Source organism: Copidosoma floridanum, unplaced genomic scaffold (assembly GCF_036245765.1).
Source record: "Copidosoma floridanum isolate Cflo_tuat_1 unplaced genomic scaffold, Cflo_Japanese_pri ptg000007l, whole genome shotgun sequence".
Taxonomy (NCBI): domain Eukaryota; kingdom Metazoa; phylum Arthropoda; class Insecta; order Hymenoptera; family Encyrtidae; genus Copidosoma; species Copidosoma floridanum.
In genome coordinates, this window is record NW_028321884.1 from 14793645 (window position 1) to 14805643 (window position 11999).

The window sequence follows — 11999 nt, forward strand, 5'->3', positions numbered from 1 at the left end:
AAGCTTCTAGCTTATTTTAACTTAAAACAAGTAACTTTATTTATTACAATTTCTTAGCCGAATAGTAATACATCTACTTAGTTACAAAAGTACTTTTTTAAATATGTAAGTAGATATTTTACTATTCGTGTAAGAAGTTATAAAAAGTTGATAAAGTTATTATTTGATATTAAAGAGTTATATCACTTAAAATTAATTTTATGCTCCATCAAGTAAAGTCGTCATTAAAATTAAATACAAAGTTTGTTGTAGAGGGATTGCAAAAAAACATTTTTTTAAACCAAAAAAAATTCTGTTACAACCTCAATATTGTACTTTAACTGTATTTTAATTTTTAGACAGATACAAAAATATAAAATACAATTTTTTTAATCTTTAATGAATTAAAATAATCTATAAACATCTGAGATATAAGTTATTACACACATACATACTCAGAGAGCAAGATATTTTTTCCAAACAAATCATTTTCATCGTCTTCACCATAAAAACTTTTTTAAAAACGTTTTTTGCCAAAATTTATCCTCGACAGATTCAAAGCTTTCTTATTGTATAAGCATGTTAAATTCTCAACATGACAACATTTTTTTCTCGCAAAAATTCTAAAAAATTTTTGCCGAATAAAAAAGTTTATCAGAATGATGATGCTATCGATTTTTGAAACGTATAACGCAACGATCTTTTCATTGTAATAAATTGAATCAAAAGTTTGTCAAAAGAAAATTGAGGCTAGTCCCGTTGATGGTTTTTACAATTTCATTACTAAATAAACATAGGTTCAATTACATGTTTAGTCGAGCCTAAAAATTGATTTTTTCTTTTAAAATTTTCCTATGTTAATGAATAAAATTCTATGATAATCATGTAAATAAATTTTTAAAATTACCGAATTTGCAGGAGTCTCCCAGAAAATATCCTAAGGGCTATTTTATTTGATTTTAATCGTACAGTTAATGTACTATGTTAATCCTTTAACAACGGGTTCTAAGCTATCAATCTTAATTACTGGTGTTTCCAGTTCTTTTTTAGTAATTGAGAGACTAGCATGTATTTTTTGCAAGAAACCATCTTGATTAATTGCACAAGTGTAGATATTAATATCTGTAAATTCTGATTTTTCAATGGTAAAACCCAATTTCAAATCAAAAGTTATCTTACTGTTGACCACGAGTTAGGGCTCTTACAAAAAGTAATTGGAAATGTAGTGTGTGTTTTCAAGTAGCCTTTAAATAATTTAAAAAACTTGATATGCTGCATAACAAACTCTTAAAAGTCAAAAGAATCACATTTAATTCAGGGGATGTTGGGTTGCACAGCAGAAATTTCCGATTACCAATACGTACTTTGCGTTTTAAGATATTACTAGATGTTTGTACGGATTCACTTTTATTGGCGGAAACAGAAAAAAATAAATTATTTTACTTTTAATAAATTGTATCACTCATAATTACATGTTGAATCAGAAGTACAAGTAAGTTAGTAGAATAAAATATTTCTTACATTTAACATAAACGTACATCCAACGAACATTCAAATTGTTGAAATTTATAATTGCTACTGTATTATTGTCTTGGATGCAGCTGTACTAGCCAGCATCGCCAAACACTGTTGACGGCCTTCGAAATATAGTAGTTCCACTCGTCTGATTATACTTAATATTTAACATTAACATTGTTATCTATAAGCAAATAAAAAGTTAATTTTTTAAAATTATTTTAAATATTTATGACAAATGTAACAATTTGTAGTGAGGTCGGTCGTCGTTACAACTAGAAATTCAAATAAAGTGTACAATTTTTTCATAGAAAACAAGAAAACAACATTTCCGTTGAAAGATCCTTTTATTAAATTGTATAAGAAATTTTTCTATTTTGTATGGATTCAATAGGAAAGATCATAACCGCTAGATGATTTCTTTTTATCTCTACTTTTTTTCAAACATGACACGCATAAATAAGGTAATGTTACACTTTAAAAATCATTGTTGTAATATAATAGCTATAAAACTACACCTGGGCAGCCGAAAATGCCCTTAACCTATCGAGAGGATCTTCTCTGCAAACACGTACAGTTCCGTTAGTTGAAATATGCATATCGTATGTATAAATTAAGTAAAATAAAGTTAAATGTGTTAGTGTATGATAATCTTTATTCATGAAAAACGTTAATAGTTTCTCCCTACTTGAGGTGTTTTTCTCGAACCTACAGAAATTGTTGCGAAAAACAACGTTCAAAACTTTATTGTATGCATATTATCAAAGGTATCAAAATAAAAATGTGAGGTACTAAGCCAGTAACTAGAATTATGATGTTACAAATATATCGTGAATAATTCTTTGGGTACGAGAAAATGACTACACTTCTACAATAAACTAATGCTTACGTCCGATCTGAAGAACTTTAACAGTATAGGTAATAGTAGAATAGAATTTTTTTAAACCACAACAAACCCTAACTAAATTTTTTTTAATGCACATTTATAATGTTTATAATTTTTTCCTTTTAACTAATACTTCTAGAAGATAATTCTTATTTTTTAACAAGTGCACGACGATGATTTGATAAAAACTAATACGTATGAGATATTTATGTAACTTACATTGTCTTCATTTGAGTCAGGATACTTAAAAAAAACATGGTTCCGGTTTTTGCAAGTAATCTCCAGAGCGTCTCCTTCATTTCTTTTTAACTCTGCCAAATGAGGATGAAACTGGATCTCATGTCCTTGGCAACCTAAAGAGTATTTATCAAACGTTAATTTTTTAAAGATTTTCAACCATTCAAATAAAAATTGCAACGTTTTACAAGAAACAATGTGCCGGAAATTATGTATGCTACGTGTCAGCAGGATTTTGGTTACGAAAAAATCCAACACCTACTTGCTTAAGGTGGTAAAGCAAAAAAAGCATGGCATGAAGCCAAAAATAAAGAACTATCAACCTGGTTTTTAAACATGCAGTTGTGCTCTCCATTTTATCTACTTTTTTTTTCAATCCATAAGGCTACGCAACCAATTTTAAAAAAAAATCTCATAATACATTTTGTAAGTGTAGTGTTATATTCACACTCCACTACCAACACTAAACAGAAGTAATACTGAATATTAATGACAATTTTATATGACTGACCTGAAAGTAAATAGAAAAAAAGAGCGAACACCATCCACCGAAGTAAAAACATCCATCTATAAAAGCTCGACATTTTACTCTGACTTACACTTCCACTTGGAACTGGCTGAAGTACTTGTCTAAGGCGTGGTTAAACAAAAAGTTTGAGCAAGTAATAGGATATCTACTGACGATCGTTTACGAAGTGTAGGTGTCCGTAATTAATGAATTTGATGCGTTTAGCAGTAGCTAAGGTACATAAATGATTGAGAGTCATGAAGTTTAATTGACATGCTGCTCATAATAAAACGTGATAAAAGAACAATAAAACTTATCGACCCACCGAAGAAAAAAACTTTACAAACTCACCTGACTTACTAATTTTAATCAAGGACGTTTGAAACTAAATTATTCCAAATCTAGCCCGTGTAATCCTTAAATAACTTTTTTATTATTAACATTTACTTGATCCTGAGTTTGATGTACCATTCATGGATCTATAGTTTGTTGGGTATAAAAATTATACTTGATGAGACAAACTGTGTGTAGTGCGCCCAAGGATTGTGCCAGTTACTGAGCCTAAGTTACAGTATAAAAATTACTGTTTACTAATTCATAAATTATGACAACAAAATCTCAGAATTGATCTTACATCCAGTAAACAACGTTAATGTGACGTAGCCTATTATTAGCACGTGGAGTCAGGCAAGCCAAAAAAAATACTTTGAGAATGATTTCATTACTGTGAATGAAGAAGAGATGACATATTTTCTTTACTATTTTAGATACAATGTTTTGCTGCTAGAATGATATGCCAAATTTGAGACTATTTATTACAAAACTAATCGAAATAACAGGCGAGTTCTTAGAGGATGGTATTAAAATGCATTTTAAGGAGCTAAAAAATATGCATTCGAAAACAAATGAGACAGACAGTGCCAAAAAAAAGTATGACTACTTAGCTGACCTAATATCATCACCGGATCATCCAACATTGGTTCAAACCAAGCATGAGTACGCTAACTGTATATCTATTGTATGTTACTACTACGAATTTGTAAGGAAAATTCAGACAAATTGTGCAGTTCCAAGATTTTTTATGTGACAACAATTTCTGTCTTTAGTTCTCATTTTTTGCTCTGACTCTCAAATAAATTGTGAATCGAAATTCTTAAAGTTATTATTATAAATATATAAATAGCTAAAGTCTTATGCCATAAGTTTGATTGAAGTCTGCATCCTTATTTACCTTCCATTGCTTAGGGTCCGGAATAAAATGTAAATGCTTTAACAATATTAAAAACATCGCGTCTTTCAAAAAATATTCTGATAATTTTAAGAATAGATTTTCCAAGTTATACTTCTATAGATGCCTTTTTTTTTAACTTATTCACCGTAACCTACATTTTTTAAAATTAAATTTTAAAGATTTTTATTCAAAATATTTGTAATTTTTTAAGAGAATATGCTGTTACAGTTTGATTACAGCCAATATATAACGTCTCGAAGTACGGCTCCATAAAAGTAATATTACGTTGAGCGAACTTTGGCATCGAATATTGAAAAATTTCCCACAATAACGAACAAAAATGCAGATGCCGTTAGTTTCGTTACATTTTTTTCTATAAAAAAATAACTTTTTCATTTTCAAATCTCTGTGCAAGAGCTTTATTAAAGTATTTTTACGTAAAGAGAGTATTCTTATTCCCTACAGTTAATGTTTTGTAAAAGTTTGTGACATTGAGTTATCTGTTATTTCAAACAATAATTGCCCGTTGTATCCTAAGTTTTGCCCAATATTGCAAAGTATATCAAATCCGATTCCATAACACATAGGTATATATCTATGTGTCTTTACTTAATGCTCTTTTTCTATAAACCATCTGCATCAAAATCTCTCTATTGTAAACATATTGACATACGACACACACAAAATCAATACATAGTTTGAACACTCGTAAATAAAATATCAGAAGAGGCTAAAAATATCTAAAACTTGATCATGTAGGGGAAAAAAGCACTTGTTTAAGCTTATGTTAAGTTCAGTAGGGTAGAAGAAAAAAGCTCACGAGTCGAGGTAGATTGGCCGTCAAATTTAGAAAGTAGGAGCAAAAGTAGCTCTTATTTGCTGTGAGCGGATACGTGGCCTCACCAAACATTGTAATTGGTGGGAGCAATGGGCTTCAATATTTGTTTTGCTTAGTGTGCTAGTGGCGGTAGTCACGATGTAGGGGATGGCTAAATGTATTATTTATTGTATACCGTTGTATACATATTGAAAATCTGTGACGCACACGATGGTTTATTTTGTCTGGAAGGTAACTCGTTATATGCAGAAAACCATAAAGAAGTTTAAGTAGCAATGAAAAAATACAATGATTGTTTTCAATTTTACTCCAGAGAATCTTAAATAGTGCTTATATTTGTGTATTGAAAATTTTATTTGATGTTTTTTTATACAATGACTTACGATTTAAAAGGAATTCTTCAAATAAAGTTATTTCTTAATGGGCTCTTTCAGATTTTAATAACCTCTTGTAAAAAAATTTCAAACTTAAACATTAAATTGACTTTAGTATGTATCACTGTTGGGTCTGAAATTATTAACAACCATTTATCTGTAAAAAATACAGTAAGAAAGCTGGCACCCTAAAAAAGGCCACATTATGAAGGATAATAACAAATTCTGAATTTTTCTAAAAATACTGCAGCTTAGTTAAAAAAAACGTAATATTACCAAAAAATAATCAAATAAGGAATACTTATTGCTTCAAAAATTGTTAAATTTATTATTACAATTAAAATAACAAAAAATTTGGACTTCATAAATATTTTATACCTCATTAACGATGTGATTGAAATTAGCTACTAATAAAGTCTTTTGTAAGTTAATAGGGTAATTTTTCAATAAGCTTATTCAATAATTTTTGGGAAGTATATAATACCACAGAATTTCGGTTCTTTCCGTCTATGGGTTTGTGGTCATGTTTTTTTTATATTCCCTATCAAATTTCAAAGACTTAAGTATCAGGGGGTAGCTAGTAAATCTATTGGCTACTGTAATTGTGTTCTCTTTTTTTAATGTTTAAAAAAATTTAAAAATATTGTAAGGGTGAATAACATTTTGTTATCAATAATACAGTATTTTTATAAAAAAAATTGATAAATAAACAAATGTACATTTTTAAAATCTGATATTCACGTCAGGGGAAAAATAAAATAACTACTTCAATACAGCTAGAAAATAAACCCCAAAATGCACGCCATAAATTAAAATTTTAGTTTAATAGATAACTATTACAGAGGTAGTAGCAGTCTAAGAGAGGAAGTTTTATACGGTAGGCTAAAGAATAATCTTCTTTTTAAATTTTAGTAGAAAGTATCAATCTATCATATTAAAAGTTATCTGTTATACAGATTTATACCTCTATATTAAAATGTGAGAAATATTAACTATTTAAATTAATTCTCATAAGATGAAAAACTTACAATAATCAATAATAATTTTTATTACAATTTAATCAGTGCATTTAAACGTTAATAAAATATTAAAAAAGCTGGTTTTAACATAATCGCTAAACTATTCCAGAAATTTTTTATCATTTTCAATACCTCATTACAAACATAAGAGTTTGAGTAAAACGAAATTTTTAACCCTACGAAGAAGTATCGAAAAATAGAGCGTAACAATTCGTTGTTTACTAAATTGTATGAATAGAAAATTTTGTAAATAATCGTTGAGCTGCTAGAAGAAACTATTTAATTATCGTACATATATACGTGTTAACCAAAAAAAAAATATTACTCGCTTCTTTATATACTTATTGTAAGAACCAAAAATAATAGTTCAATACATAGTAAGACAATGTAAGAATGTCATATGTTATCGTTATGGCGTGTTAAAATTGAGTTAGGTTACAGTGTGTTAAACTATTAAGTTTTTAAAAAAACTAAAAGTTTTTTTGATTATTAAACAATACAGTAAAATGTGCACACAAAACTCTGTACACAATCAAATTTTCACTTCAGAAAAAATTGATTAAACATTGTAATCGTAACAGAGAATGTTTTTTCCAACTTAAATCAGTATAATGTGTCGCGCATCATGTACAGGTGTTTTGTTACTCATTTTTAGCTTGTGGTGAATATAAAATTTTAATTCATGTTGTTTTTTGTTGCCAGAGAAATGGCCTCGTATTCATCAAAACATCATTACGTTAAAGTAAAATATTAAAACTCATACACACCCATAAATCGCTGGATTGTGATTTCAAATATAAACCCAAAAAAAGTGTTCGATCAATAAAATGATGTACGTACCAACAGGGCCGTGCCTGATTCAAAGAACATATTATGGAAAATATGTACGTGAAACAAAAACACCTGCAGGACGCGTACCGATAATTGTTAATATATTATGAGCAGAGCTGCGTAGTAGAAGGTGGTAAAAGTAAATTGTCATACTCATTGAACGCATCAGTACTGACACATGATATGTAAGGGGATCGAGTGTTTTTCCTCAGCTCAACAGCTTAGCTACTTTGTCGTATGTCGGAAAATTGAGATAAGCTATTCAGAATTCCAGACATAAAAAGAAAAAAGCCCCAGAAAACATCAAAAGAAGAGGGGGTGAATCCTACTTTCGGGGATTCTACATGCACATGTGTATTAAACACACGCAAGTTAAACATTCTGTTATTCAACACTTGCTAATCCTATACACAAGTAAAAGTGTTATGTATTATTTTCCGAAACCTTAAAATTAATGTATTTTAAACAAGAGTTTACGCACTCTTACAGTCATCAAAAAAAACTTCGTAAGTCATTCCAAGTCTCTCAAAGATTTCATTCAGATCCAGAGATTGTTTAAAATACTTTTGATCTGACTTTTTACCAGGACTTCAAGAATGCATATAGCTTAAAGTCATTAAAATAGACTTCAAGTCATTAAAAAACACTTCATAAATCATTCTGAGTCTTTCAAAGATCTCGTAAGTCACTAAAAGACTTCAGAGTGCGCAGCCCCTTGATTTTAAAACACTAAGTAATTATTAGGAATTATAAATCGACTGTTCCTATATTTTTTACAAAATTTACAGATGTACAGTTGAGCCCCCTTTCACTGAAGATCGCAAAACTGTCGTTGTATCTGACATCACTTATTATTATTTCAATGTATACTGGTTGTTTTACCAGCTTCGTGACAGTATCGATACCAACGATCCCATTTAATAATTCGACTGGTCTCCTCGAAGATGGAACTTATGAATTAATTGCTATAAAAGGAGAAAACCTTTGAAAACATTTATTGGGAATTTCAGACTATTGACAGACTATAAAATGTTTCAAAAATATTGGACAACTAATCTTATAAGTTTTTATTAGGACTCGAAAGATGACGTACACAGAAAGTTGTACTTGTTTGTAAAGAAAAACGGTAATTTACCTACAAATATTACAGAAGCTTTGCATCAGGTAACTATTATATGAATATGTTTAGCTGGTAATTGCTTAAAAAAATATGAACCAGTGCATTATTTGTTATGATAGTGGGCAAAATGATTTCTACTTTTGTATATTTTTAATTGTTTTAGTTGTGTCGTATCGTAGATGAAGCTGCGTGACTATTAAACATTTTTAGCTTAGTTCTGTTGTAAAATAGTTAGGTTTTGGCTTAATGTCATTAATTTAATTTGTATGCCAAAATATGATAAAACTAAAAAAAAGAAATACTCTTATTTCATTACTTCATAGAAAAATAAGAATATGTTTGTTTTCAATATCAATAAAGATTAAGTAGTGCGTTGCGTTGCGTTGAACTTGCGTGAATTACGAACTCTCTGAACTTATTATGCAATTATTTAACAATTTTGAAAAAATTAAATCCATCGTGACGGTTTTTAACGTATTTTGACATTGGTCCTGATTATTTTACATAATTTCTCTATTCTATGTATTATTTTGGTATTATTAAAAATTTAAACTCCATTTTTAAACAGTTGTTTTTTTTTAATTTATGTCATAGTTGCTAGTCACATACCTTAGTGCGTTTAAGCAATGATGTTACCAAATTTAATGTGTGCATAGAGCTTACGTTTCCAAACAATTTGAGCGTTTGTGAGATCAAATATCTTTATTACAAATAAAGATATCGACCTGCAAAGTTCGTAAATGCTTGCAACGAGTGTGTTATTAGTATTACAAAATAAAAAATTTATCTACACTTTTTAATACCTACGTTGCTTGCGGTGCTTATACGAGATATGTACCAGTTATTTGATGAAAAAAAAAGTCAATTCAATGCGGAAACTTTTCTGCTGTAGCTGAGACGAGGACTGGTGCTCCACGACAAAAGCACCTTTTAGCGCTTTAAATCTGATCTCGTTTGTTAGGTCGAATTATTGAAAAAAAAACCATTGAACCATTCTTAATGAAACTCTGTCCACAAGTGAAACGTACTACAGACTACTTATTTTGGATGTACATCAAAAACAAATAACATTTTTTTTTTTTTTCGAAGCGTCAAAGTGTGAGCATATTTTTTTTTTGCAGTTTTATCTTATTTCGGCATGGAAAATAAAATTTTTTTTATTTTTATGGGTTTTATGTTGAAGCTGATCAAACGATCAAAAACACCCTCTGCAACATTTTTCTTACGATCTCTAAATATTGAGATATTGTAAAAATATTTTTGAAAATTCGGCATTTTAAGGAATAATTTTTTTGATTTCTACAAATTTTCTACACAAAACAAGGTTTGCATTACCCTACGTATGGACGCCTTGTACGAAGTCTAGCCTTATTCACATTTTCTCTTTTAAATTAACATTGGAAAATCTGAATAAGAATAGACTTCATGCGAGGCGTCGATATAGATTCTTATGTTATTTTAGAATAAATTCAATATCAGTTTTTATTACATCAAGCCAATGCTTAAGCTCTGTGGTTTTGACGACACAAGGACTGGGCACATTTTAAAAGTAGTAAGACTTATTATAATTTAAAATCACTTAAAGAAGTTCAGCTTGTGTGATGCAAAAGATTTTATGACTAGTTGGCCCAATTGTAACCGTAATATTTGTTGCTGAAATACATGTTTTTTGCTGTTATGATCATTTACTTCTGTTTTTAATTTCCTTGTGTCATACCAAAAATTGAAAATCATAAATAAATATAACATCATATATATGTACGTAAGTTTTTACGGCATAGGAGTGGTTGCATTTGTGAGCGGCGGAAAAGGGCAATTCTAAAGCAGTGTTATACTAGTAACCCCCTCCAAAACAAAAAAAATAATAGTTGGAAAACATGTTTTAACTTACTTCTTAACACAATTTTAATTTTTCTGCACATCTCTGACTGCCACCATGTTTCTTTAACATTATCATATAAGAAGTAATGTAGAAATGTATAGCAAAGATAGAAACAGGCTCTCTCTATAAGGTAGCCTAAAATAGTCAAAAATTTGTAGGCACATCTTAATATTTTCTTCACATCACGGTGAAAATGAAAAGACAAATTGAACTACCTATTTATCAACTGATGACATAAAAACTAATCACCACATTTTGATGTCGTCAAAATCAACGTGACAAGGACAACCGTTCATAAAGTTTTTTTTGTAAAAAAAATAAGAGCCATGTATTCCAGGTTTTGTTCGGGCTGCACAATTCGTTATTTAAACTTTACATGCTACTTTGTTTCCAAGCCAGGAATTATGAAACCAGACAGGATACTTTTCTCTGTATGCAAAAACTAGTTATACTACAAAATACGTCTGAACTGTTGATGATAGGCAATTGAGTGACACACCTTTGTTGTTAAATATTTTATTTTTTAAATAAAAAAAATATGTTATAGTTATCTACATCCACTTATTCTCTTTTTTTTAAGTGCTTTTACCTCAAAGACACTAATCCATCGTCTCAACCATTATTTCGTCTGTCACGAGTATTAAAATAAGTAAATCTATCTGATGGACCAATAATGAATTTGAATTTTTCTATATAACATGTTTGTTTATCTAATCTGTGTTGTGAAAAATATTTTTATTTTTTTCAATGATGAACCAATAAAAATTTTTTTCTGTTCCAGGTTTGCATCGAAAAAGTAGTTTTCTGTACAACTGGCTCTATTAAAAAACCAACTACTCACACGTTTCATTGCAAACTCTTAGCTTTTCCACTTGGTCTATCTAGAAAACTGGTCTTTAGTTTGAAAAAAAAAGATCCACTCTTAAAATTTTTAAACCATCAGTAAGTATTTTTTGATAAATATATAATAATTAGAAAACATAACATTGTTTTTTTCAGCATACAGAAATACAGAGAAAGTGGTTTACTATCTTGGGAAAAAAAATCACATTTGTCTATAAAACATACCGAAAAAGATCATTCAACTCCACAATTAAGTACTACCGACGTCATCCCGTTGCTAGTGTTATTGATTAGTGGATTTGTTATAAGCTTCATAATTTTTTTATTCGAAAAGTATCACAGACACATAATATCGTATTTAGTAAAAAAACCATGTAAGAAAATCAAAAAAATTAGAAAAACTAAGAAAACCAATAATTTATACATCAATGGCAAACAGTTTTCAGTTTATTCCCAATACAGGGATGTGCAACAACTCCCTCCGTGGCCTTATACCCCATAAAAAGCATTTTTTGACAAAAACGAGAATAAGCCTTAAATCTAATGCATATATCATTTATCGCAAGAAATGAAGTAAATCACTATTTTTAGTATAATTGTAATGTTTTATAGTTTATTAAATTTGATAAGAACGTAGCAAATCAAAAACGAATGTATTCAATTTTAAGAGAAAAGCTGAGTATCCTGAAATTGCTTATAGTTTTTTGTAGTAGAAATGTAGACATCATATAAAAAT